Here is a 24,625-nt window from a genome sequence, read left to right on the forward strand (position 1 = left end):
AGTGATGGGTGCAAGTGTGGAGAGGTGAGTATCTGAGGTAAGTGGCAAGTATTAGAAAAAGTTTACTTACCTTTGTCTCTTCCTGCAGGCTTCAGTCGGTGGGTATGCGGAGAGTCTCGCACCTCCGCAGCAGTGATGACAGATGGCCATTGCATTCTCCAATGCAACAACCATCTAATTTCTACAAAAGAAAGATGTTTGATGAGGTCTTGAATTCAAGGACTCATAAAACTACAGAGAATGTCAGTGTTTGACAGCTTCACAGGGCTGTCAAACGATAACAATTCATCTGTCAAAATTTTTTGACAGATGAAACGTCATACGCTGACGTTCTCTGTAACTGACTTTCCCTTAATTGGCCTGCTAAACCCGCTGGGCGGGCATCACAAGGTCAATCAAGGGAAAATAGCATGGGTTGGCCACAAGTAGATGAAGGCGGGACTAAAACCCGACAAGTGGGAGTCCCGCCTCCAAAAGCTCCCCATTGGCAAAAATCTAGCCCCTGATGACACACGCAGCATGAGTTTTCAAAACTTCCAAGTACTTGGAACCTCAAACTGCTGGAAAGATTCCACCCAAATTGCAGTCATTTAATCAGTTAAGGATGACTATTTTTGGATTAATAATTGTACTTGACAAATTAGCCGGGTAAATATTTGCGAGTGTCAGCAGTTGAATTTTAAACATAGATTTCAGCTAAACTGAAGGTCGCATTTTTAAAGTCTGACAGCTTTGTGTATTTTTAGGCTTTGATTTATCTTGCACACCCTCCCTTGTCCACCTGCAAAACGCGAGAAACATAACCGGAAACACAGCACTTGGCTTTCAATAAATCGCAATTTCCTGAGAACGCCGCAAAGATAGTTTAGACCCGACCTTTGGCCTCCTGCTGAGCCCACAGCCTGAACGAGCGCATTGCACGGGCGGTTCTGCGCGACTCTCATTTAACTCAGCAGACAGCACCAGAATAAGGGTTACTTTTTACGGGCGGGAGTTAACCTCGGCCCGTGGTGGCACCACCCGCTTTTGGGCTTTATCGAATTTCTAGGCCCCCTTCTCTTTTCTAGTGAAAAGAGCCCCAGCCTGCTCAGTCTCTGCTGATAGTTCTAACCTCTCAGTTCTGGTATCAGACCTGTAAACCGGAGGGGAACAGTGAATGCCAGATACCCTTAAGCTGTATCTCGAGTTCTCCTTTTCGCTCTTTGTTTTGGTCAGTCCTTCCCGCGTGGCCAAGTTAGCCAGGCCATAAAAACAGAAGATGCTGGGAATACGCAGCAGGTCAGGCAGCATCTGTGGATGCCCTGTCATCACAGCAATTCTGACGAAAGGTCATCGGCCTGAAACGTTGGGCTCGATTTTGTCAATGGGGAGCTTTTGGAGGCGGGACTCCCACTTTTTGGGTTGTAGTCCCGCCTCCATCGACTTGTGGCCAACCCACACTATTTTCCCTTGATTGACCTTGTTAAGCCCGCCCAGCGGGCTCAGCAGGCCAATTAAGGGACACCTGGTTACAGGTGACGTCAGCGATTGACATTTCATCTGTCAAGAGCTTTTGACAGATGATAAATCAGCATTTGACAGCTCTGTGAAGCTGTCAAACACTGACAATCTGTCTTCTAACTTGAGTCCTTCTACTCAGACTCAGTTAGAGACTCTCCAGACCAGAAAGCAGAGGCTGCAGCTTTTGACAGTTCAGCGGCCATTCTGCTTTCTGTGCCGGTGAACTGAGGGACTCCCGAGAACTGAAGGAAGGAAGCCTGCAGGAGAAAGTAAAGGTAAGTAAAACTTATTAAAACACTTTACACTTACCTCACACACTTACCTCTGCACACATGCACCCATCACTCACCTGCACAATGGACATCTCGACCCCTCCAACCCCTGCAGACCGACGGTCCGCCTCGCTAACTTGGCGTGGTTTGGAGCCGTCGGACAGCCCACACTTCAGGGCTAAAAATAGGGATTAGGCAAAAAACTGCCTGCTAACTACCTGTTAACAGGCAGGAGTTCAGCGAAGATTCACCAGGCTGATACCTGGATGGCAGGAATCTCGAGTTCTGCACACATGCACCCATGTGGCAGGAATGACGTATGAGGAGAGATTGGGTCGATTGGGCTTGTACTCGCTGGAGTTTAGAAGAATGAGAGGGGATCTCATTGAAACTTATAAAATTCTGACAGGACTGGACAGACTAGATGCAGGAAGGATGTTCCCGATGGTCGGGGAGTCCAGAACCAGGGGTCACAGTCTAAGGATAAGGGGTAAGCCATTTAGGACAGAAATGAGGAGGAATTTCTTCACCCAGAGAGTGGTGAAACTGTGGAATTCTCTACCACAAAAGGCAGTAAAGGCCAATACATTAAATATATTCAAGAAGGAGTTGGATATATTTCTTAAGACTAAAGGGATCAAGGGGTATGGGGAGAAAGCAAGGACTGGGTACTGAATTTGGATGATCAGCCATGATCGCATTGAATGGCGGAGCAGGCTCGAGGGGCCGAATGGCCTACTCCTGCTCCTATCTTCTATGTTTCTATGTAATTGGCACTAATCCCCTTCCCGCCTCGGGGAGGCGGCTCCCAGCACAGGTCGGGTACCCGCCTCCTGAGACATTGGCACGGAGGCGGGTTGGGGGCGGGATGGGTTCCTGCCCCCCTGATTCTGCAATTTTCCCACCACTCCTGCCTCCAAACCGCCTCCACGGGGCTTGGAAATTTGAGCCTGTTAACTCTGTTTCTCTCTCCGCTGATGCTGCCTGACCTGCTGAGTGTCTCCAGCATTTTCTGTCCTTATTTCAGATTTCCAGCGTCTGCAGTATTTTGCCTTTGTACTAGCCTGGCCACGATGGTTTTGATGAAAAATCCCAACTGATCTTTTTTCTGACAGATGCAAGCACGCATTTGTCAAACTGCACTGCATTTTTAGAGACTGTATTGGAACGTGAATATCAGGCTGGACACTGTTCTCCTTCTTGCTCTTTATTTCAGTTGTTTCAGTTCTCATATATTAGGTTGGAGGTCAATCATCACAGCCCCAGGACATCGCTGCAGGAATTCCTCAGGACAGTGTCCTAGGCCCAACCATCTTCAGCTGCTTCATCAATGACCTGCCCTCCAACATAAGGTCAGAAGTGGGGATGTTCGCTGATGACTGCACAGTGTTCAGCGCCATTCGCAACTCCTCAGATAATGAAGCAGTCCATGCCGGCATGCAACAAGACCTGGACAATATTCAGGCTTGGGCTGATAAGTGGCAGGCAACATTCGCGCCACACAAGTGCCAGGCAATGACTATCACAAAAAAGCGAGCGTCTAGCCACCACCCCTTGACATTCAATGGCATTACCATCGCTGAATCCCCCACCATCAATATCCTGGGGGTCACCATTAACCAGAAACTTAACTGGACCAGCCACATAAATACTGTGGCAACAAGAGCAGGTCAGAGGCTGGGTATTCTGCGGCGAGTGTCCCACCTCCTGACTTCCCAAAGCCTTTCCACCATCTACAAGGCACAAGTCAGGAGTGTGATGGAATACTCTCCACTTGCCTGGATGAGTGCAGCTCCAACAACACTCAAGAAGCTCGACACCATCCAGGACAAAGCAGCCCGCTTGATTGGCACCCCATCCACCACCTTCAACATTCACTCCCTCCACCACTGGTGTACCGTTGCTGCAGTGTGTACCATCTACAAGATGCACTGCAGCAACTCGCCAAGGCTTCTTCGACAGCACCTCCCAAACCCGCGACCTCTACCACCTAAAAGACAAGGGCAGCAGGCGCACGGGAACACCACCACCTCCAAGTTCCCCTCCAAGCCACACACCATCCTGACTTGGAAGCATATCACCGTTCCTTCATCGTCGCTGGGTCAAAATCCTGGAACTCCCTCCCTAACAGCACTGTGGGAGCACCTTCACCACACGGACTGCAACAGTTCAAGAAGGCGGCTCACCACCACCTTCTCAAGGGCAATTAGGGATGGGCAATAAATGCTGGCACCCACATCCCATGAACAAATAAAAAAATAGCACTCCTGGGCAAGTCCCAAACCCTCAAGAATATCGACCTTGGCCGTGAGATCTAGGTAAGCTTTCAGTAACATGCCTAACATAACAAACAGCAAACCCTATCAAGTAATTATTTTTAAGCTATAGCAATTTATCCTCTGCCTCCACTGAAATTATCCCCAGTCTCTAGAAGCAGTGTAGCATCACATTAGACCCCATTTTAGGTTTAAAGCAGTAGACAAGGTGCTAAACAAACAACCAACAAGCAACCAATCTAACAGTAACATAATACATATATATATTTACAGTAGAAAGCCTATTATCTCAAAAACAGTAAGTCGCAATCTAATTCTAAGCTATAATTTTTGATAGATAACTGTTATAGATACATATGGGTTGATTTTATCTCAGGTGCGGGGAATTGGCAGGTTCCCCGAATTTAGTGATTCCCACACGATTCTAAATGGGTCTATGAGATTGATGCAATTTTAACTCAATTGGCCAATTGATTTCCAGCGTGTGGGAAGCCTTGGCAATTGAGTATTTCCAGTCAGAAAGTCGCAGAATATGACGTCATCATTGCTGCTGCTTTTAAGGTCCACAGCAAGCCTTGCTTCCTCTGCAGGCTCCCAAACTTCACCATTAAGATGGCACAGGAGCCTGCAGGAGCAACGGCCAGCGGGAGGGCCAGACCTGCCCCCAAATTTGATGAGGCTTCACTGCAGGCATTACTGGATGGTGCTAGGGCCCACAGGGAGGTCCTGTTCCCTTCTTCAGGGAGGAAGAGGCCTCCCAGTCAGACCAAGGCTGTGTGGCTACAGGTGGCAGGTCAAGCCAACTGCTTGGGGCTCACACGAAGAACGTGGTTGCAGTGCAGGAAAAGATTCCATGACCTTCTTTGCACTGGAAAAGTAAGTACTGTATGATGTTTCCATCACCCTCAATCTGATCCCCATTACCTTTCCTCACCAGCACTCAGCTTTAGCAATCTCTTCCTGCACATCCCACTAGACACTCACATCCATGCATCCTTAACCATTCCCTCTCTCTCTATGCTCACATTCACAGAACTATGCCACCATGCAGCCCTCACACTCCCTCTCACTCTGATGCTTTGAACACAACTGACAACACACAGGGAGGGCCCTTGGTATTGCAACCTCACTCCATCTTTGTCTCCTTCTAAGTATCTATGCTATGCAATCTCTGCACTCACTCCTTCATTCTCACTCAACCTCCACTTGTCTCCCTCATTGTAGGAAAAGAGAGCTTACAACAGGAGAGAGCGAGCCAGGACAAGAGGAGGGCCGCCCTCATTAGCCCAGCTCACCCCCTGGGAGGAAGGCGTCCTGGAGATTGCCAGGGCTGACCGAGATGTTGGGGAAGGACAGGCAGGAGCATCCCCGCAAGCTGGTGACAGAACAGTTTTCCATCTCTCTCATTGGCATTGCATGAGTCGCTGATAATGATTCTGAAGCTACATCATATGGACTTATGATCATCTGCAAAATGCAATGTGCATGTAACCTTGGCATCACATCTCTAACTTTTTCCTTGACTCCCCCACAGGACCATTGAGAGCCCCCGTCCCCACTGTGCAGGAGGAAGAGCCTGAGCAGCCAGACTCCTGAGAGGAATCTGCAACCTCTGACGGCGCAGCGTCAGCAGAAATAAGCGCACCCAGCACCAGCACAGACACTCACACCTCGGTGGGACCTTCGGGACATAGAGTAGAATTGTCACCTGGTGTATCACAGCTCACAAGTGAGCATCAGCAGATTGTGGAGACAGGGACAGCAGTGGAGAGTCCTCGTCGGTGGCCGCAGGACTCTGCCAGCTCGGCTCAACTGCATGTCGACCCTCTGCCTCTGGGTCCATCCGTAAGATCAGAGGTGATGGAACTCCATGCACAGATGCAGGAGTCTCTGGCAGGTCTTGTTTCTAGGGTCGCTGCGAGTGTGGAGCGAATGGAGGAGTCCATAGCGATCATGAGTAGAGCCTTTGTGGAGTCATTGGCGCATGAACACATCAACACGGAAAGGATGGCTACCTACGTGGAAATGATTGCTGCCTCCATGGTAAGGCTGGCTACCGTAGAGGAGAGGATGGCTACGGTAGAGGAGAGGAGGGCAACGGTAGAGGAGAGGAGGGCTACGGCCATGGAGGAGGTTAGTCGCCAGGGTATGGAAAACATGGTGAGTGTTCAGAATAGAATGACATCTCTTGAGGAGCGATGGGCATCTATTGAACAGAGAAACCAGACCTTCATGGAAGTCCTTCTGAGTAGGACTGCCATTGTAGATACGGGTCCCCATGGCCCCCTGATGTGCAGCAAGGTGCTCTCAAACCACTTGCAGGCACTGAGGGGGACCTGACCCATGAGAGGGAGACTGGTGGCAGACCTCAAGGAAGTGGGGGCTCCTCTCCAAGTGCTCACACTTCCATGCCACTGCAGAGCCCTCGGTCAGAGCCCCGCCGGAGTAAACACCCAACGGAGATAGAGGTCTCAACCCCTGCACAGCCGCAGGAGCAGCAGACTGCTGGCGAGCCCTCACAGGCTCGCCATCCCAGAGGACGCCCGCCAAAGGTGTCGAGACAGGAGCAGCAGGAATGTGAGCAAGGGGCCTCCACATCTGCTGAAGCCACAGGGGAACCACTATGTAGGAGCACACGTAAGAGGAAAATAAAGCACAAATAGTCACAAGGGTAGTCACTTGGGTGAAATGCTGTGTATTTTGTAAAAATGCCATCAGTTGTTTTTCATAAAAATTCTGATGGCAACTTCTGCAGTTGTGGCATGTGTCATTTCGCGAATGGGGCTGGAGGTCCTCTAATGCCAAGAGGGGAAGGAAAAAAAGACCTGAGTGAGGATGGTGGGAGGGGTCTCGCAGGAGATCACACTGGAGAAGTGTGTGAGGCTCCAACCTTCCACAGGTATGGTTAGGCCTGGTAAAAGTTGCCCCAGACCTGAGACAACAAAGTCCTGCCACCTGCAAATGATGACTGATCAAATATCCTCTTTAATGTTGGACCTGCAGCTGATGGTCAGCAAGCCAATAGTGTTCACGCCAAGTTTCACAGGCGTGATCCCCACCAGGCACGTTTTACGTGGGAAAAGGTTTAAACAGGCAAGGGCCAGTTAAAATCGGATTATAAAGGCCAATCAATGCTGTTTAAGGGCCCTAAAGACCAGTCTCACCTGTTGCAGGTGGGACTGATTCGGGTCAATCAGACACACCTAGGTTAAAATGGCATGGAGGCGGGAACCAGGCGGGGGGGGGGTCCCGACCCCCAGGTTTCGCGATTTTAACTCCCCGCACGCCTAAAAGCCCACCTGTCGGCTGCGTTAAAATCGAGCGCATAGTCCTGCAGTTGCCAAGGCCCTAAGCTCTGGAATTCCCTCCCTAAACCTCTCCGCCTCGCTACCTCTGTTTCCTCTTTTAAGACGCTCCTTAAAACCGACCTCTTTGACCAAGCTTTTGGTCATCTGCCCTAATATCTCCTTATGTGGCTCAGTGTCAAATTTTGTTTACTAACGCTCCTGTGCAGCGCCTTGGGATGTTTTACTGCGTTAAAGGTGCTAAATAAATACAAGTTGTTGTTGTTATTCTTCTTCTTCGAATGTTTCCTTGAGTGCAGGAGCCAGCCAGTCTATCTTATCTTTGCTTGTGAATATTCCATTGGGTTCTAATAGCTTCTACAAGCTTAGTTGAATGAACAAATTCAGCCGCTTAAAAATCCTTTCAGCGGTTGCCATGGTTTGCTTGTTTTTTTTCATGAAATATCTGACAAACAGCTACAAGACTAATTGGTTGTCATACATTGACTTGGACAAATCACATAGTTGCTCCCCTCTGGTCTACTGTTTTAAAACCCTTCTCACAACACTGGCATCAAATTAGGCTGGGGCAGTTGATTTTTTATTGCAATTGGCTTCAAACTGTGTATTGTGACTAGATTGAAAGGGACCACCAACAGACCAAAACTAGACAATCAAAAATACTACCTTTTTGTCACAGATGCTTTCTTTTTCTCTTATAGGAGATTATATGCCCCCCAAGATCCAAAGAAAACAGAAACTCACATCCTATAACACCCTTGACATTATCTCAAAACATCTCAAAGCACTTTATGAATTACTTTGAGATGCAGTTGTGCAGCAGCCATTTTGCACATAAGAAGATCCCACAATGATTAGTTAATCTATTTTTGTACATGAGAGGTTGTTTCCCCTGGCTGGAGAGTCAAGAACTCGGGGTCATAGTCTCAGGATAAAGGGTCGGCCATTTAAGACTGAGATGAGGAGGAATTTCTTCACTCAGAGGGTTGTGAATCTTTGGAATTCTCTACCACGAACAGCTGTGGATGCTCAGTCGTTGAGTATATTCAAGGCTGAGAATTTTTGGACTCTAGGGGAATTGTGGGATATGGAGATCGGGCGGGAAAGTGGAGTTGAGGTCGATGATCAGCCATGATCTTATTGAATGGCGGAGCAGGCTCGACTGGCCATATGGCCAACTCCTGCTCCTAATTCTTATGTTCTTATGTCAGTTGAGGAAGGAATGTTAGCTGGGGCACTAGGAAAGATGTCTGTTCTTCTTCAAATAGTGCCATGGGGCCATTAACAATTACCTATCCAGGTGAATCAGTTTAACAAAGAAGGCAAACTTGCATTTATATATTACTTTTTACAGCCGTAATACATTCTAAAGCACTTCGCAGAAGAACTTTTGAAGTGTAGTCACTGTTGTAATGTCGGCAAACACGGCAGTCAATTTTAGCACAACAAGCTCCCACAAGCAGCAATGCAGAAATGATCAATTAAACTGTTTTTAGTGCTGCTGAGGGATAAATATTGACCAGGACTTTGGGAGAACACCCCTGCTCTTCTTCAAAATAGTGGCAGATGGGGCCTTGGTTTAACATCTCATTTGAAAGAAACCTTGGCGTGTTGCTGCAGTGCATCTTGTAGGTGGTACACACTGCAGCCACGGTGCGCCGGTGGTGGAGAGAGTGAATGTTTAAGGTGGTAGATGGGGTGCCAATCATGCGGGTTGCTTTGTCCTAGATGGTGTCGAGCTTTTTGAGTGTTATTGGAGCTGCACTCATCCAGACAAGTGTGGAGTATTCCATCACACTCCTGACTTGTGCCTTGTAGATGGTGGAAAGGCTTTGGGGAGTCTGGAGGTGAGACACTCGCCGCAGAATACCTAGCCTCTTCTGAGCATCCTCCCATGCCATGATGCAACAATTGGGTTCATGCCTCATCCTCTGCCATCTTCTGAGCTATCCAGAGGATACTAGACCACTAACTCCATCTACTGAGGTCACAGGCAGATCTTTCAGCTACACTGTCCATTGCTTTGTGTGGAACTGTGCAGTCAAGAGGGATGAGGAGAATGTTCTTTTACGTTAGGATACCGCCTGAATGGGTGGTGAAAGCAGATTCAATAGTGACTTTCAAAAGAGGAATTGGATATATACTTGAAGGGGAAAAAAAATTGCCAGGACTGTGGGGAAAGAGCGGGGGAGTGGGACTAATGGGACGGCTCTTTCCAAGAGCCGGCACAGGCACGATGGGCCGAAAGGCCTCCTTCTGTGCTATATAATTCAGGAAGAGGTTTGCCTGCAACATGAGGAATCGGGAACTGATGCAAATATATCTGGGATCTTCCTGAGAGACAGGTATGGCCTATGTGTTAGCTACTGTACCATACTAGCTCTGCACATATTAAGACACGCGTTTTTATATCAGTGATTAGAAGCTAATTGGAAATGAAGATGGAAAGCAAAGCACCTTATTAATTTTACCTCGATATCCTGCAGTGTTCAATCTATAATTAAAGCTGGCATGTAGAGCATTATGCCCAATTAATAAAAGCAAACTTTATCCAGTTCCATGGTCACAGAATTAAAGTGTTGCAGCATCTTCTGAAATGAAACTGCTTTTTATGGAGAGCATATGTGTTGGGAAGTTTGGTAAATCATTTATCAAGGGAGGTTCCCTAGGCCCACTGACCCAGGACTGGCCATAGTCTTTGCAAATTCCTTGGCACATCAAGTAAAACGATGTTCATCTGCAAACCAGCAGCCATGTAGAAAATGCAATTACCTTCTGATTAGATTAGCAAGTTTGCTGTAATTGGAAATTTCTAAATTAGTATTAATACGGGTTTGAAAACCCCACTGACCCTTAATTCATTATAATGAACCTGCACAAAAAAGGTGATGCAAAAACCAGTGCCGGGATCTCCTCTAATTCAGTGGTGTTAAAGGAATCCTTCGCCACTCATGCATTAACTACACAGTGGAGAGAATGTGACATTTGTTAAGATTATAGTGCAGGTCTGGACCAGCCACTAATGGAAACCGTGTATGGCAATTAGTCATCAATGAAGGGAGTATGCACGTAGTCAGCTTGGCTCAGTTGGTCGTACTCTGGTCTCTGCGTCAAAAGGATGTGCATTTAAGCCCAATTTAAGGACGCGAGTACGTAATCTAGTGCAGTACTGAGAGGGCGCTGTTTTCCGTTTGGCTGCGGTGTTAAACTGCTGCGGCTCAGTTGGGCGCACTCTTGCCTCTAAGGTAGAAGGTTGCGAGGTTCAAATCCCAATCCGTGACACTTGAGCATAAAAATCCTCGGCCAACACTCCACTCCGGTGCAGTACTGAGGGAATGCTGCACTGTCGGAGGTGCCATCTTTTGGATGAGACGTTAAACCGAGGCCCCGTCTGCTCTCACAGGTGGACGTAAAAGATCCCATGGCACTATTTCAAAGAAGAGCAGGGGGAGTTCTCCCCGGTGTCCTGGCTAATCCCTCAATCAACGCCACTAAAACAGATTATTGGCTCATTATCACATTGCTGTTTGTGGGAGCTTGCTGTGCGCGAATTGGCTGCAGCGTTTCCCAGATTACAACAGTGACTCCACTTCTAAAAGTACTTCATTGGCTGTAAAGTGCTGTGGGACAGCCGGTGGTCATGAAAGGCGCTATATAAATGCAAGTGTTTCTTTCTAAACTGAGGCCCTTTCTGCCTGTTCTGGTGATTGTAAAATATCTCACGGTATGATCTGAAGAGAGCGGGGAGTCCTCTTAGTGCCTTGGCCAACTTTCCTCCAATACTGCCAATAAAATGAACTAAATGGTTATTTATCTTGTTTGTGGGACTTGCTGCGTTCAGATTGACGGCAGTGTTTGCTTACTTTACAGCAGTGACTGCACTTTCATTGGCTGTGAAAGGATTCGGGGTGTCCTAGGACATAGAATCAGAGAATCCTAGAAATTTACAGCACAGAAGGAGGTCATTCGGCCCATCGTGTCTGTGCCGGCCGAAAAAGAGCTCTCCAGCCTAATCCCACTCTCCAGCACTTGGCCCGTAGCCCTGTAGGTTACGGCACTTCAAGCGCATATCCAAGTACTTTTTCAATGCGATGAGGGTTTCTGCCTCTCCCACCCTTTCAGGCAGTGAGTCCCAGACCCCCACCACCCTCTGGGTGAAAAAAGTTCTCCTCAACTCCCCTCTAATCCTTCGACCAATTACTTTAAATCTATGCCCCCTGGTTATGGACCTCTCTGCTAAGGGAAATAGGTCCTTCCTATCCACATGAAAGATACTATTTAAATGTGAGCCCTTTCTTTCTTTGAAGCTTATCGTTGAGTTACCAAGAAAAAAAAACATCAGGTTGAGTATTTTCATTGGTTTATGGGGAGTTAGTTGCATTTTTTAACCATTCTAAGGGGTACGGTAGCATAGTGGTTATGTTGCTGGATTAGTAATCCAGAGGCCTGGACTAATGATCCAGAGTCGGGAATTCCAAATCCCAGCTGGGGAATTAAAATTCAGTTATTTAAATAAATCTGGAATAAAACATAGTATCAGTAATAGTGACCAATGAAACTATTGGATTGCCCTAAAAACCCATCTGGTTTACTGATGTCCTTGAGGGAAGGAAATCTGCTGTCCTTACGCGGTCTGGCCTATACGTGACTCCAGACCCAAAGCAATGTCTCTTCTTCTTCTTAGGCAGTCCCTCGGAACCGAGGATGAATTGCTTCCACATTAAAAATGAGTTCTCAGGTGACTGATGAGTCCAATGCGGGACCTACAGTCTCTGTCAGAGGTGGGGCAGACGGTGGTTGAAGGGGCGGGTGGGTGGGGTGCTTGGGGTGACGTGCTCTCCTTGCGCTGCCTGCGCTTGGCTTCCGCTTGCTCCCGGCGAAGAGACTCAAGGTGTTTGGCGCCTTCCCGGATGCTTCTCCTCCGCTTTGTGCGGTCTTGGGCCAGGGATTCCCAGGTGCCGGTGGGGATGTTACACTTTTTCAAGGAGGCTTTGCGGATGTTCTTGAAGTGTTTCCTCTGCCCACCTGGGGCTCTCATGCCGTGCCGGAGCTCCAAGTAGAGTGCTTGTTTTGGGAGTCTCGTATCGGGCATGCGGACAATGTGACCCGCCCATCGGAGCTGATCGAACGTGGTCAAAGCTTCGATGCTGGGGATGTTGGCCTGAGCAAGAACACCGACGTTGGTGCACCTATCCTGCCAATGGATTTGCAGGATCTTGCGGAGGCAGTGTTGGTGGTACTGTGGTGTATGTAACCTGTTCCAACTTAAGAGAACTTAAGCCTGTTCCACCTTAAGAGATGTACTACTTTCTCTGGCTGCTGTATACGTAATACCGGTGGTGACCACCAGTATATAAGCACTGTGTAGTAATATTGTATTTAGTATAGTCATGACCTCCAACCAGTAAAGACCTGTTGAACTTTAATCTTGTAGTCTGTGTTAGTAATTACAACTAGAACACACAGACCTAACAGTGGCGACGAGTCCGATTCTTACCCTGCGGCAGTTTATATCCACGGCGGCTTCGTCCACAGAACCGACGTCGAAGAGAGGCTTCCACCCTCATTACCGTGCTGGAAGACACGTCGCGCAGCAGACATCGAGAAACCAGAGTGCAGAAGACATCCTGAACTCAAAGCCTCCATCAGCGGCTGTCAGCTATCTTCTTTCTACCTCGGTGGTGGGTAAGCCGGGCAGCGACGCGACCAGAAAGTCGGTCGCGTTGGCTGTACAGATGGGGAGGGAAGACGGAGGAATAAGGGCGGTGAGATCGATCGCGACCGGAGATAAGGGCCGGGCCGCATTCGGGCCGAAAGGCGCAGCGTCTGGGGCAACTGAAGGCGCGAGAGCCGTGGTGAAGCGGAGACAGCGTCGGGGGATGGGTGAAGACCGCCACCGCGGGAAAACCGCCATTTTGTAGGCGGAGGACGAAGACAAGAGCGGGAAGCCGCCATCTTGGATAAAAATTAAAATAAATTAAATTGCAACGATGCCTAAACATGGGAACATTAATACCTTTGATAGCGACATCGAAGATTGGGCCATGTATGTAGAACGCATACAAAATTATTGTAAAGCAAATAAAATCCCAGATGAAGAGAAAGCACTAACATTATTAAACTTAATGGGTGCAAAGACATACGGGCAATTGAAACACCTTTTATCACCAGATGAACCGGCGGATAAGACGTTCGAGGAGATTGTTACTGTCCTGAAAAATCATCTAAACCCCACGCCGCTGATGCTAGCGGAATGATTTAAATTTTACAGCAGAAGGCAGCTGAAGGATGAAAGCAATGCTGAATATTTAATGGAATTGCGTAAGCTAGCAAAGTACTGTCAGTTTGGAACGAGACTGACAGAGGCGCTACGAGATAAATTTGTGTGTGGTTTATTAAAAGAAGATACACAAAAGCGACTGCTCGAGGAGAATGAGCTGATGCTTGAGAAAGCGGTCACTATGGCAGCAGCACACGAAGCCGCAGTGAGAGGCACGGCAGTAATGCAGCTACGGTCACCGGAACTCAGTACAAATAAATTGGGTTTGAGTACTGTAAAATATTATTGTTGTGGAAAGACAACGCACGATCAGAACCAGTGTTGGTTTAAAAACCAAGAATGCAGAACGTGTGGCAGGCTTGGCCACATAGCTAAAGTATGCCGGTCAGGAAAGAAGACCAGCAACAAAAAATCACCGCAAGGAAAATACATAAAGGTACACAAGGTGACAAAGAACAGTTTGACCGAACAGAAGTCAGATTCAGACGCTAGCAGTAATGAACTGGGTAGCTTAAGAGTACACAACGTTGGTAAGGATGCAGATCTCCAGACAATTTGGGTCACCCTTCAGATAGCAGGAGTCCAAGTAAAGATGGAATTGGACACTGGATCGGCATTGACGGTCATGAATAAGAAAGATTACAAAAGGTTATTCCAACATATTCCCCTACGGGATACGGAGATTATATTGAAAACATACACGGGGCAAAGAGTGTACCCCATCGGAAAGATAGAGGTAAAAGTGGTCCACAAGGGCGAAGAAAGCCAAGTAATGGACTTATATGTGCTACCTGAAGGAGGTCCACCACTACTGGGACGGGAGTGGATTAGGAAAATGAATATGGACTGGCACTCCTTGAAGGCACTAACGGTAGATTCCGGGGAGACAGATGTCAAACCTAAACGATTGTCCAAAATATTGGATGATGCTAAAGAGGTGTTCCAGCAGGGACTGGGAACACTGAGAGGAATTACGGCAAACATCAAGATTGATGAACATGCACACCCAAAATTTTTTAAAGCCAGACCGATACCCTATGCAATACAACCTACTGTAGAAGCGGAACTGGAAGCGCTAGAACGTTCAGGTGTACTGTCTAAGGTAGATTGGAGTGAGTGGGCTACGCCCATTGTTCCCGTTATGAAACGTCCTTCGAGCAACAAGCCAGGAGAACCAGGGAAGGTTCGCATCTGTGGAGATTTCAAAATCACCGTTAATCCGGTGCTTCACACGGTGCAGTATCCGCTTCCGCGGATTGAGGATATTTTTGCTTCGTTGTCTGGCGGGAAACACTTCACCAAGATAGACCTGGCGCAGGCGTACTTGCAGATGGAGGTTGAAGAAGAGTCACGCCAATACCTCACGATCAACACGCATCGAGGTTTGCACCGGTACAATAGGCTGGTTTTTGGAGTGGCATCGGCTCCAGCAATTTGGCAGAGGGCCATGGAGCAGGTATTACAGGGAATTCCAGGCACACAATGTTACCTGGACGATATTCTGATTACAGGTGATGGTGATGAAGAACACCTCGCAAACTTGGAACTGGTGCTCAACAGACTGAAAGAGTATGGACTTAGAGTTAATCGGCTGAAATGTGAGTTCTTCCAGAAGCGGATCTCGTACTGTGGTCACGTCATTGACCGGGAGGGGCTTCATAAGTCTCCTGACAAGATAGAGGCAGTTGTAAAGGCTCCCGCTCCGGATAATGTCTCTCAGTTGAGGTCGTTTCTAGGATTGATTAACTATTACCATAAATTTCTTCCAAATCTATCCACGGTACTGCACCCGCTAAACGCTCTTTTACAGAAGGGGGTACCATGGGAATGGAGCGAAAACTGTAAGAAGGCATTTCGCAAAAGCAAAGAATTGATCACCTCAGAGGAAGTGTTGGCTCACTTCAACCCGACACTGCCTATTCGGTTGGCTTGTGATGCTTCTCCATATGGTATTGGGGCAGTACTCTCACACAAGTTGCCAAATGGCACGGAAAGGCCAGTCGCGTTTGCATCCAGATCATTGACCTCCGCTGAGCGCAACTATGCGCAGATCGATAGGGAGGCTCTCAGCCTTGTATGGGGAGTGAAGAAGTTTAATCATTACTTGCAGGGCCAAAAATTCACACTTCTGACAGACCATCAGCCGTTGGTATCCATTTTTAACCCTAAGAAGGGTGTTTCAGTGATGACAGCACAGCGTCTCCAGAGATGGTCCCTTTTCCTAGGGGCACATCAATATCAAATAGAATTCAAAGGTACGAAGCAGCATGGCAATGCTGATGGGCTGTCGTGCCTGCCACTACCTGAAGAAGAAGAAACGACGAAAGTTGACCCTGTTGAGTTATTTCATTCGACCATCATCGAGTGTTTACCAGTCACCAATGCAAGTATTGAAAGAGAATCCAGGAACGACCCGACACTGTCCAGAGTCTACGAGGTGACAGTGAAAGGATGGCCAACACGTGGTGATCCTCTGTTACCGGCATTCTCGGCAAGGCGAGACCAGCTGTCCGTCTGCCATGGTACTTTGATGTACAGGACAAGAGTGATTATTCCTCCCAAGTTAAGGGAAAGAGTTCTAAAAGAACTGCATGAAGGTCATCTGGGGGGAGTTAAGATGAAAAGTCTTGCTAGGGCTTATGTATGGTGGCCGGGTATTGACCAACAGATAGAGGAGTTGACGAAAAGCTGCGCTGGGTGCCAAAAAGTGCAAAATGCACCTCCGATCGCACCACTACACCCATGGGAATGGCCTTCAGCCCCATGGCAACGCGTACATATTGACTTTGCTGGTCCATTCATGGACTCCATGTTCCTAATTGCGGTGGACGCACATTCCAAATGGCCAGAAGTGATCAAGATGAATACCACTACTTCAGAAAAGACAATTGCGGTGTTAAGAACAATATTCGCAAGGAACGGATTGCCAGAACAGATCTGTTCGGACAACGGACCACAATTTGTGTCGGAAGAATTCCAAAAATTCTTAAAGAAGAATGGGGTGAAACATTATACCTCTGCCCCATATCATCCGGCGACAAACGGGTTGGCCGAGAGATTTGTCCAAACATTCAAAAAGGCAATAAAGGCCATGAACGATGATCAGATTCCGCTTCAGCACAAGGTGGACAATTTCCTAATGGCATATCGAAACGCCGCTCATGCAGTGACTAACCAAAGTCCTGCCATGATGTTTTATAACAGGAGGTTGCGGTCCAGGTTGGACTTGTTAAAACCAAATGTGCGGAGGGAAGTGGAAAACAAACAGTTCCGGTATATTAATAACAAGACCACTCGAAGTTTCGACGTAGGACAACCAGTGTTGGCAAGGGGCTATGGAAACGAAAAATGGCAGTCCGGAACAATTCGGGCCAGACAAGGACCTCTGATGTACACAGTAGATATTGGTAACAATGTGATAAGGCGTCATGCGGATCAACTGGTAGAATCGAGAGCAAGGGTCGAACCCATGGTTGCGACAGAGACAACTGTGGAAGACGTTAATGAACCTGAAGCATCTACCTCGGCAGGGAATGTACCTGATGATGATAACACCCAATGCATGGGAGACCAACTAGAGGAGTCACCTCAGCAACAGGAATCAGAGACCACTGAAAGGCGTTATCCAAACCGAATCAGAAGGCCTCCTGAGAGACTGAACCTTTGAACTGTTTATACCTGAAGTTATATATGTTATTATGTTATGTTAAATGGGGATATGACTGTTAAGCTAAAAAGGGAGGATTGTGGTGTATGTAACCTGTTCCACCTTAAGAGAACTTAAGCCTGTTCCACCTTAAGAGATGTACTACTTTCTCTGGCTGCTGTATACGTAATACCGGTGGTGACCACCGGTATATAAGCACTGTGTAGTAATATTGTATTTAGTATAGTCCTGACCTCCAACCAGTAAAGACCTGTTGAACTTTAATCTTGTAGTCTGTGTTAGTAATTACAACTAGAACACACAGACTTAACAGGTACCTCTCCAGTACTTTGAGGTGCCTGCTATACATGGTCCAGGTTGACTCTATACTGCCCTCTGAAATGGCCGAACAAGCCTCTCAGTTGTATCAAACCCACTACAAAGAAGTATACACTGTGGGAGTACCTTCACCACACGGACTGCAGCAGTTCAAGAAGGTATCTCACCACCGCCATCAAGGGAAATTAGGGATGGGCAATAAATGCTGGCCTTGCCAGCGAGGCCTACATCCCAGGAACGAATAAAAAAATAGTTGGTTCGTATGATTGATAGCTTTAACAATTGAAGAAAATTCGTGAGTTGATAATGTTTATCAGGAAAACAAAAGCCTTTCTTTATCTTTACTCATAATTCAATTAGGCACGATCGGTCAAGAATTCATGAGGGCATCTGAGGATTTTGCCACCTCGGTGATTTGTAAATCTGTCACTTCTCCAGATCTGCTGCCCACTTACATCCTCGAATCTGTCCTCTGATCTGTAACTACAATTTAGTTGGTGCTTTAAAATAAGGCTGTTTGAACCCTTGCCTGCAAAGCTGAACAGTCCACAGACACAGTTGATACTTCGCATGCCAATTAGTCATCCCAGCATTGGACAGAATGTTAATGCTGAAATATGTGGAAGGCACAATTTAAAATAAACACTCTGAGGAGATAGCCAATCTCAGTATCCATATTAATTCCACAGTAGTCTAATTACATTATTAATTTTGTTCTGTCGTACAATACAGCAGCAATATCATAAAACTATACATATTAATGAATCATTGTGGCATCACCATTTATATACTAAAATAAGATATATTTTATTGTTTTATACAATTGTATATATATATATATATATATTATTATCATTTGGAATAAATTGTGAATTTTATTATGTCCAGAATATCAGATATAACCACATTCAGATTGCTAGAGGCACTGGGACAATTAGTGGCCAGATTGGTCGGCACAGCCAGGAGTCCACCGGTTAAGTTCCTGCACAAGAAACGGTCGGCCTAAAAATTTGGTTGCTTTGCACCTCCCGTTAGTGCCCTAAGGGGGTGCTAACAGGGCGCAAAGTAACTAGCGCCCGGGCCCGGCGCCGCCAACGCCACCCGTAAAATTCAGCGGGAGGTTAGCGGCGGCGGTAACTGTTAGTGTCCCACGGCGCTGCACCGCCGGCGATGACGTCATCGGCGTATGCAGCGCCCCGGCCGCGATCTTCGGTAGCGCCCCCTGACTTACCGCCGGACACTATGTCAGACAGGGTTAGGGGGGGCCTACCTGCGGCCGGGGTGGCGCAAGTTAAAGGCGAGGTACCGGGCGGCCATTTTTGTTGCTGGCCGCCTGCCAGCACCTGCCCCCCATTGCCGTTCCCCAGCCTCCTGTCCAGCTCCCCCCCCCCCCAACGGGGAGTGCCGGCTGCGCTCCGTGAGCCCGGCACTTCTCTCGAGTGCCGGGCTCTTTTGTCAGCACTCTGATCCCTGGTGGCCCAACTGGGCCCTGGGTCATGCTGCGCAGGCCCCTCCCCTTTAAGAAGGGGAGGAAGGCCTGCAATACCGCGGCACTTAGCGCTGCGATATTGACAGGCAGTGCCGTTATGGGGCACTACCGATGAAATTCGGCTGCGGGGGTGCTAATTTTTTAATGGTGCTAAATTTAGCGCCCTGGCGAAGTTATCGCCCTAAAGGGGGCGCCACTCAATTGTTCCCCCGAAAGGCGTTGGCGATCGAGGGGAGAATGATGCGGGTGGATTTGCAGAGGCAGCTAGATGAAGCGAGGTGTAGACTGGACATGTTTGCAGAGTGAGAATGAACTCCGAGTATGTTACCTCTAGACTTGACTATTCCAATGCACTCCTGCCTGGCCTCCCACATTCCACCCTACGTAAACTTGAGGTCATCCAAAACTTGGCTGCCCGTGTCCTAACTCGCACCAAGTCCCATTCGTCCATCACCCCTGTGCTCGCTGACCTACATTGGCTCCCGGTTGAGCAACGCCTCGATTTCAAAATTCTCATCCTTGTTTTCAAATCCCTCCATGGCCTCGCCCCTTCCAATCTCTGCAATCTCTTCCAGCCCCACAACCCCCCTGAGATATCTGCGCTACTCTAATTCTGCCCTCTTGAGCATCCCTGATTATAATTGCTGAACCATTGGTGGCCGTGTCTTCTGTTGCCCCGGCCCTCAGCTCTGGAATTCCCTGCCTAAATCTCTCCGCCTCGCTACCTCTCTTTCCTCCTTTAAGATGCTCCTTAAAACCTACCTCTGTGACCAAGCTTTTGGTCACCTGCCCTAATTTCTCCTTCTGTGGCTCGGTGTCAGATTTTTTGTCTTATAACACTCCTGTGAAGCGCCTTGGGACGTTTTACTACATTAAAGGCGCTATATAAATGCAAGTTGTTGTTGTTGTTGTCATGAGCTGAGCTCGTTTAGACAGAACTCTGGATAGTCAAAGAGCTCGGCCACACACCGAATTAATGGTAGAGGGATAGGAACCTGATTTACAACAAGCACAGTAGGGCAAAAATAGCCATGCTGTCTCTTATGTACAATGATGATTAGGGGTTTCATTTATTTTCTCCTTTGTTTATTGATTTGTGTTTTGTTTCTCAATCCTGTTCTAATGTGCTGGGTGGTATTTACAAAAATTGTGCATCCATCTACTAACTATCCTGCAGAAATACCAACTTCCTGTCCATAATCTTTACTTCCTGTTGCCGTAATTTTCAGTCACATTTTCCATTCTATTTTGTTGTGTCAACTGTATTATGAAGTCACAGGCTCTGAGCACCAGGTGGCTCTGTGGAGCATGTTTCTGAAACCTCTCTTCACATCTCCGTCGCCATTTTGTATAAGAACATGAGAAATAGGAGCAGGAGTCGGCCATTCGGCCCCTCAAGCCTGCCCCGCCATTCAATAAGATCACCGCTGATCTGATCTTGGCCTCAACTCCACTTTCCCGCCCGTTCCCCATAACCCTTGACTCCCCTGTAGCTTGTATATATATATTTTTAAAATGTTATATTCACCAAATGCTGCGGGCAACGCCACAATGATTGTCTTATGGGATAGATGATGGTCATTTCCGTTTTCAGCAACAAAATGGGTGTGAGTTTCAACTCCCGACATCCGTTTCTCACTTGAGAAATGGGCAGCCAGTAGTTGAATATTGGGGGCGGTGGGGGTGGGGTGGGGGGGTGGGGCGGGGTAAGAACCTTGACCACCCCATTGACACCCAAGGGCCGCATGATGCAAATTTTCGGGTGGGCCATTAAATGGTCGAGCAGCCCTCCAGTATAAAACAGGTGTAAGGCGACAGAAATATGCAAATCAGTGTCCTACGCCAGTCTTGCCCCACCCTACCTTTGCAACGTGGTTCAAACTGCAACTGAAACAACAGATTACTACTCAGTGTTATATACAGGTGTGGTCACTGCCAGTACTACAGTATACACGAGCTGTAGAAAGTAGTTCCCCCCTTAAAGTTACATACATTACAATTCCTCCCCTTTTAGATTAACAGTACCATAACACTCATTTAACAATTAAATATCAAACTAATTACAATTAACACTTTTAACATGCAACATTAGCTGAAAATAGTCTATTATAAATTCAGTCTTTGGGGAGGCTTCCTGATCCTTTCTGGATAGTGCCTTTCCCGAGTGTCTTGCTCTTGGTGTGGAGGCGATTCTGCCCCCTGTCGTCGGTTGGTTCATCAGCTTCCGATGCTACTGTTTCTGGGGTAGATGCTACCTGTACGTCGGGTTCACCACCAGGTACGTATGGGCGAGGCATGGGGTTGACTCGTTCCTGTGACTCTAGGCTCTGGTCAGCATGGCGTCTCACGATGTTCTCCCCAACGTCCACTGTGTACATTAGTGGCCCCTGCCGTGTGCATATCGTTCCTGGTTGCCATTTCTCTGTTCGGTAGTCGCGGGCCAAGACTGGTTGCCCTACATTGAAGCTCCTTGTCGGCTTCTCATTGATGTGCTGGAATTGCTTACTCTCAACATCTCTTCGTACATTTGGTCTGAGCAAATCCAGACGAGATCTCAACCTTCGGTTAAAGAACATCATGGCTGGGGCCTGGTTGGTGACTGCATGTGTCGCATTTCTGTAGGCTAACAGGAAATTGTCCACCTTATGCTGCAGTGGAATGTCATCATCGCACATGGCCTTTACTGCTTTTTCAAAGGTTTGTACGAACCTCTCAGACAATCCATTTGTGGCTGGATGATACGGGACGGATGTGTAATGCCTTACCCCATTCCTTCTCATAAATCTTCGAAACTCTTCGGACACAAACTGTGGTCCGTTATCAGAGCAAATCTGCTCTGGCAAGCCGTTCCTGGCAAAAATGGTCCGTAGGACTGCAATAGTTTTCTCCGTGATGGTGGAGGACATTATGATCACCTCAGGCCATTTCGAGTGCGCATCCACGGCTATTAAAAACATTGAGTCCATGAATGGACCAGCAAAATCAATATGCACCTGTTGCCATGGAGATGAGGGCCACTCCCATGGGTGTAGAGGGGCATGTGGTGGTGCATTTTGGACCTTCTGGCATCCTGAGCAGCTCGTTGTCAGGTCCTCGATTTGCTGATCGATCCCCGGCCACCACACATAAGCCCTAGCAAGGCTTTTCACTTTCACCCCTCCCAGATGACCTTCGTGAAGCTCATTGAGCACTCTCTCCCTTAACTTCGGTGGAATTACCACTCGGGATCCACACATCAAGGTCCCCTGGCATACTGACAGCTGTTCTCTTCTGGATGAGAAGGCTGGCAACAGTGAGTCGCCATGTGCTGGCCATCCCTTCACCGTCAAATCATATACCCGAGACAGTGTCGGGTCATTTCGGGTCTCCTTCTCTATACCAGCGTTAGTTGCTGGCAAGCATTCGATTATAGTCGAATGAAATATTTTGACAGGATCCACTGCTGGTGCTTCCTCCGCAGTAGGCAGTGGCAGGCGTGATAGCCCATCAGTGTTTCCATGCTGTTTCGTGCCCTTATACTCGATTTCATATTGGTGCGCCCCTAGAAAAAGGGACCATCTTTGTAGCCGTTGCGCAGTCATCACCGGAACGCACTTCTTTGGATTAAAGATGGAGACAAGTGGTTGGTGGTCAGTCAGCAAGGTGAACTTCTGCTCGTGCAGATAGTGATTGAACTTTTTCACTCCCCACACTAGGCTGAGTGCCTCCCTGTCAATCTGGGCGTAGTTACGCTCGGCTGAGGTTAGTGACCGAGACGCAAAGGCTACTGGCCTCTCCGAGCCGTCCGGGAATTTGTGCGAAAGCACCGCTCCAATGCCATAGGGTGATGCATTACACCCCAACCGAATTGGTAGTGCTGGGTTGAAATGAGCCAACACCTCTTTTGATGTGATCAATGCTTTGCTCTTCTGGAAAGCTCGTTTACATTCGTCACTCCACTTCCATGGTACCCCCGTTTGCAGTAGGGTGTTCAGTGGGTGTAGTACGGTAGACAAATTCGGCAAGAACTTATGGTAGTAGTTCACCAGCCCGAGGAACGACCTCAGTTGTGACACATTTTCCAGTGCTGAAGCCTTGACTACTGCCTCAATCTTTTCAGGGGACTTATGTAACCCCTCTTTATCAATAACGTGGCCACAATACGAGATCTGCTTCTGGAAAAACTCGCATTTGTGGTGATTAGCTCGGAGCCCATTTTGCTTCAATCTAGTGAGCACCTGCTCCAGGTTGGCGAGGTGATCACTGTCATTTTCGCCCGTGACCAGGATGTCGTCCAAATAACACTGGGTCCCTGGAATCCCTTGCAGGACTTGTTCCATTGCCCTTTGCCAAATAGCCAGGGCTGATGCTACCCCGAACACCAGCCGATTGTATTGGTAGAGACCTTTATGAGTGTTGATCGTGAGGTACTGTTTCGAGGCTTCTTCTACCTCCATTTGTAGGTACGCCTGGGCCAGATCAATCTTAGTGAAGCGTTTCCCTCCAGATAGCGAGGCGAAAATATCTTCAATGCGCAGAAGCGGATATTGTACAGTCTGAAGGAGTGGGTTCACTGTCACCTTAAAGTCCCCACAGATGCGAACCTTCTTTGGTTCCCCAGGCGTATTACTCAACGACCTCTTCATTACAGGAACGATGGGTGTAGCCCACTCGCTCCAGTCCACTTTGGACAGTACTCCTGAACATTCCAAACTTTCCAGCTCTGCTTCGACGGCTGGGCGGACCGCATAAGGTACCGGTCTGGCCTTAAAAAACTTTGGGCTTGCATTTTCCTCTATTTTGATCATTGCTGTTATGCCTTTTAGTGTTCCGAGTCCCTGCTGGAACACTTCTTGTGCGTCAGTTAGCATTTTTGACAGTCGTCCCGGTGTGACGTCGTCATCCTTTTTGGCATCTACAGTCAGTGCTTGTATGGAATGCCAATCTAGCTGTATCTTCCGGATCTATTCACGTCCTAGTAGCGGTGGTCCTCCATCTGGCAATACATATAGGTCCATTTTTGTTGTTTCCTTGCCGTTATATATAACGTTCACCTCTATTTTTCCTTTGGGGTAGACTTTTTGCCCCGTGTACGTCTTCAAGACAATCTTTGTATCTCTCAAGGGTATATGTGAGAATAGCCGCTTGTGGTCCCTTCGGTTTATGACTGTTAGGGCTGATCCTGTGTCCAATTCCATTTTCACTTGGACTCCTGCTATCTTGAGCGTGACCCAGATATTTTGGTGATCCTCCGTTTTGATCACATTCTGTAGTTTCAGACAACCCAGCTCCTTGCTTCCGGAGTCTGTATCACTCTCCTGTTCATCTGAACTACTCTCCGTCAACTTATGTACCTTCTTGTACTTCTCCTGTGGAGATTTCTTGCTGCTGGTTTTCTTCCCAGACCTGCAGACTCTTGCTATGTGTCCTACTTTTCCACACTGTCTGCACACTTTGTCCTTGAACCAGCAATCATTATGGTCGTGTGTTTTTCTGCCGCAGCGATAGCACTTCACTGTTCCGTATGACATTTCATTTG

This window comes from Somniosus microcephalus, chromosome 32 (genome assembly GCF_052327205.1).
Source record: "Somniosus microcephalus isolate GS21.2 chromosome 32, FLI_Smic_1.0, whole genome shotgun sequence".
Taxonomy (NCBI): domain Eukaryota; kingdom Metazoa; phylum Chordata; class Chondrichthyes; order Squaliformes; family Somniosidae; genus Somniosus; species Somniosus microcephalus.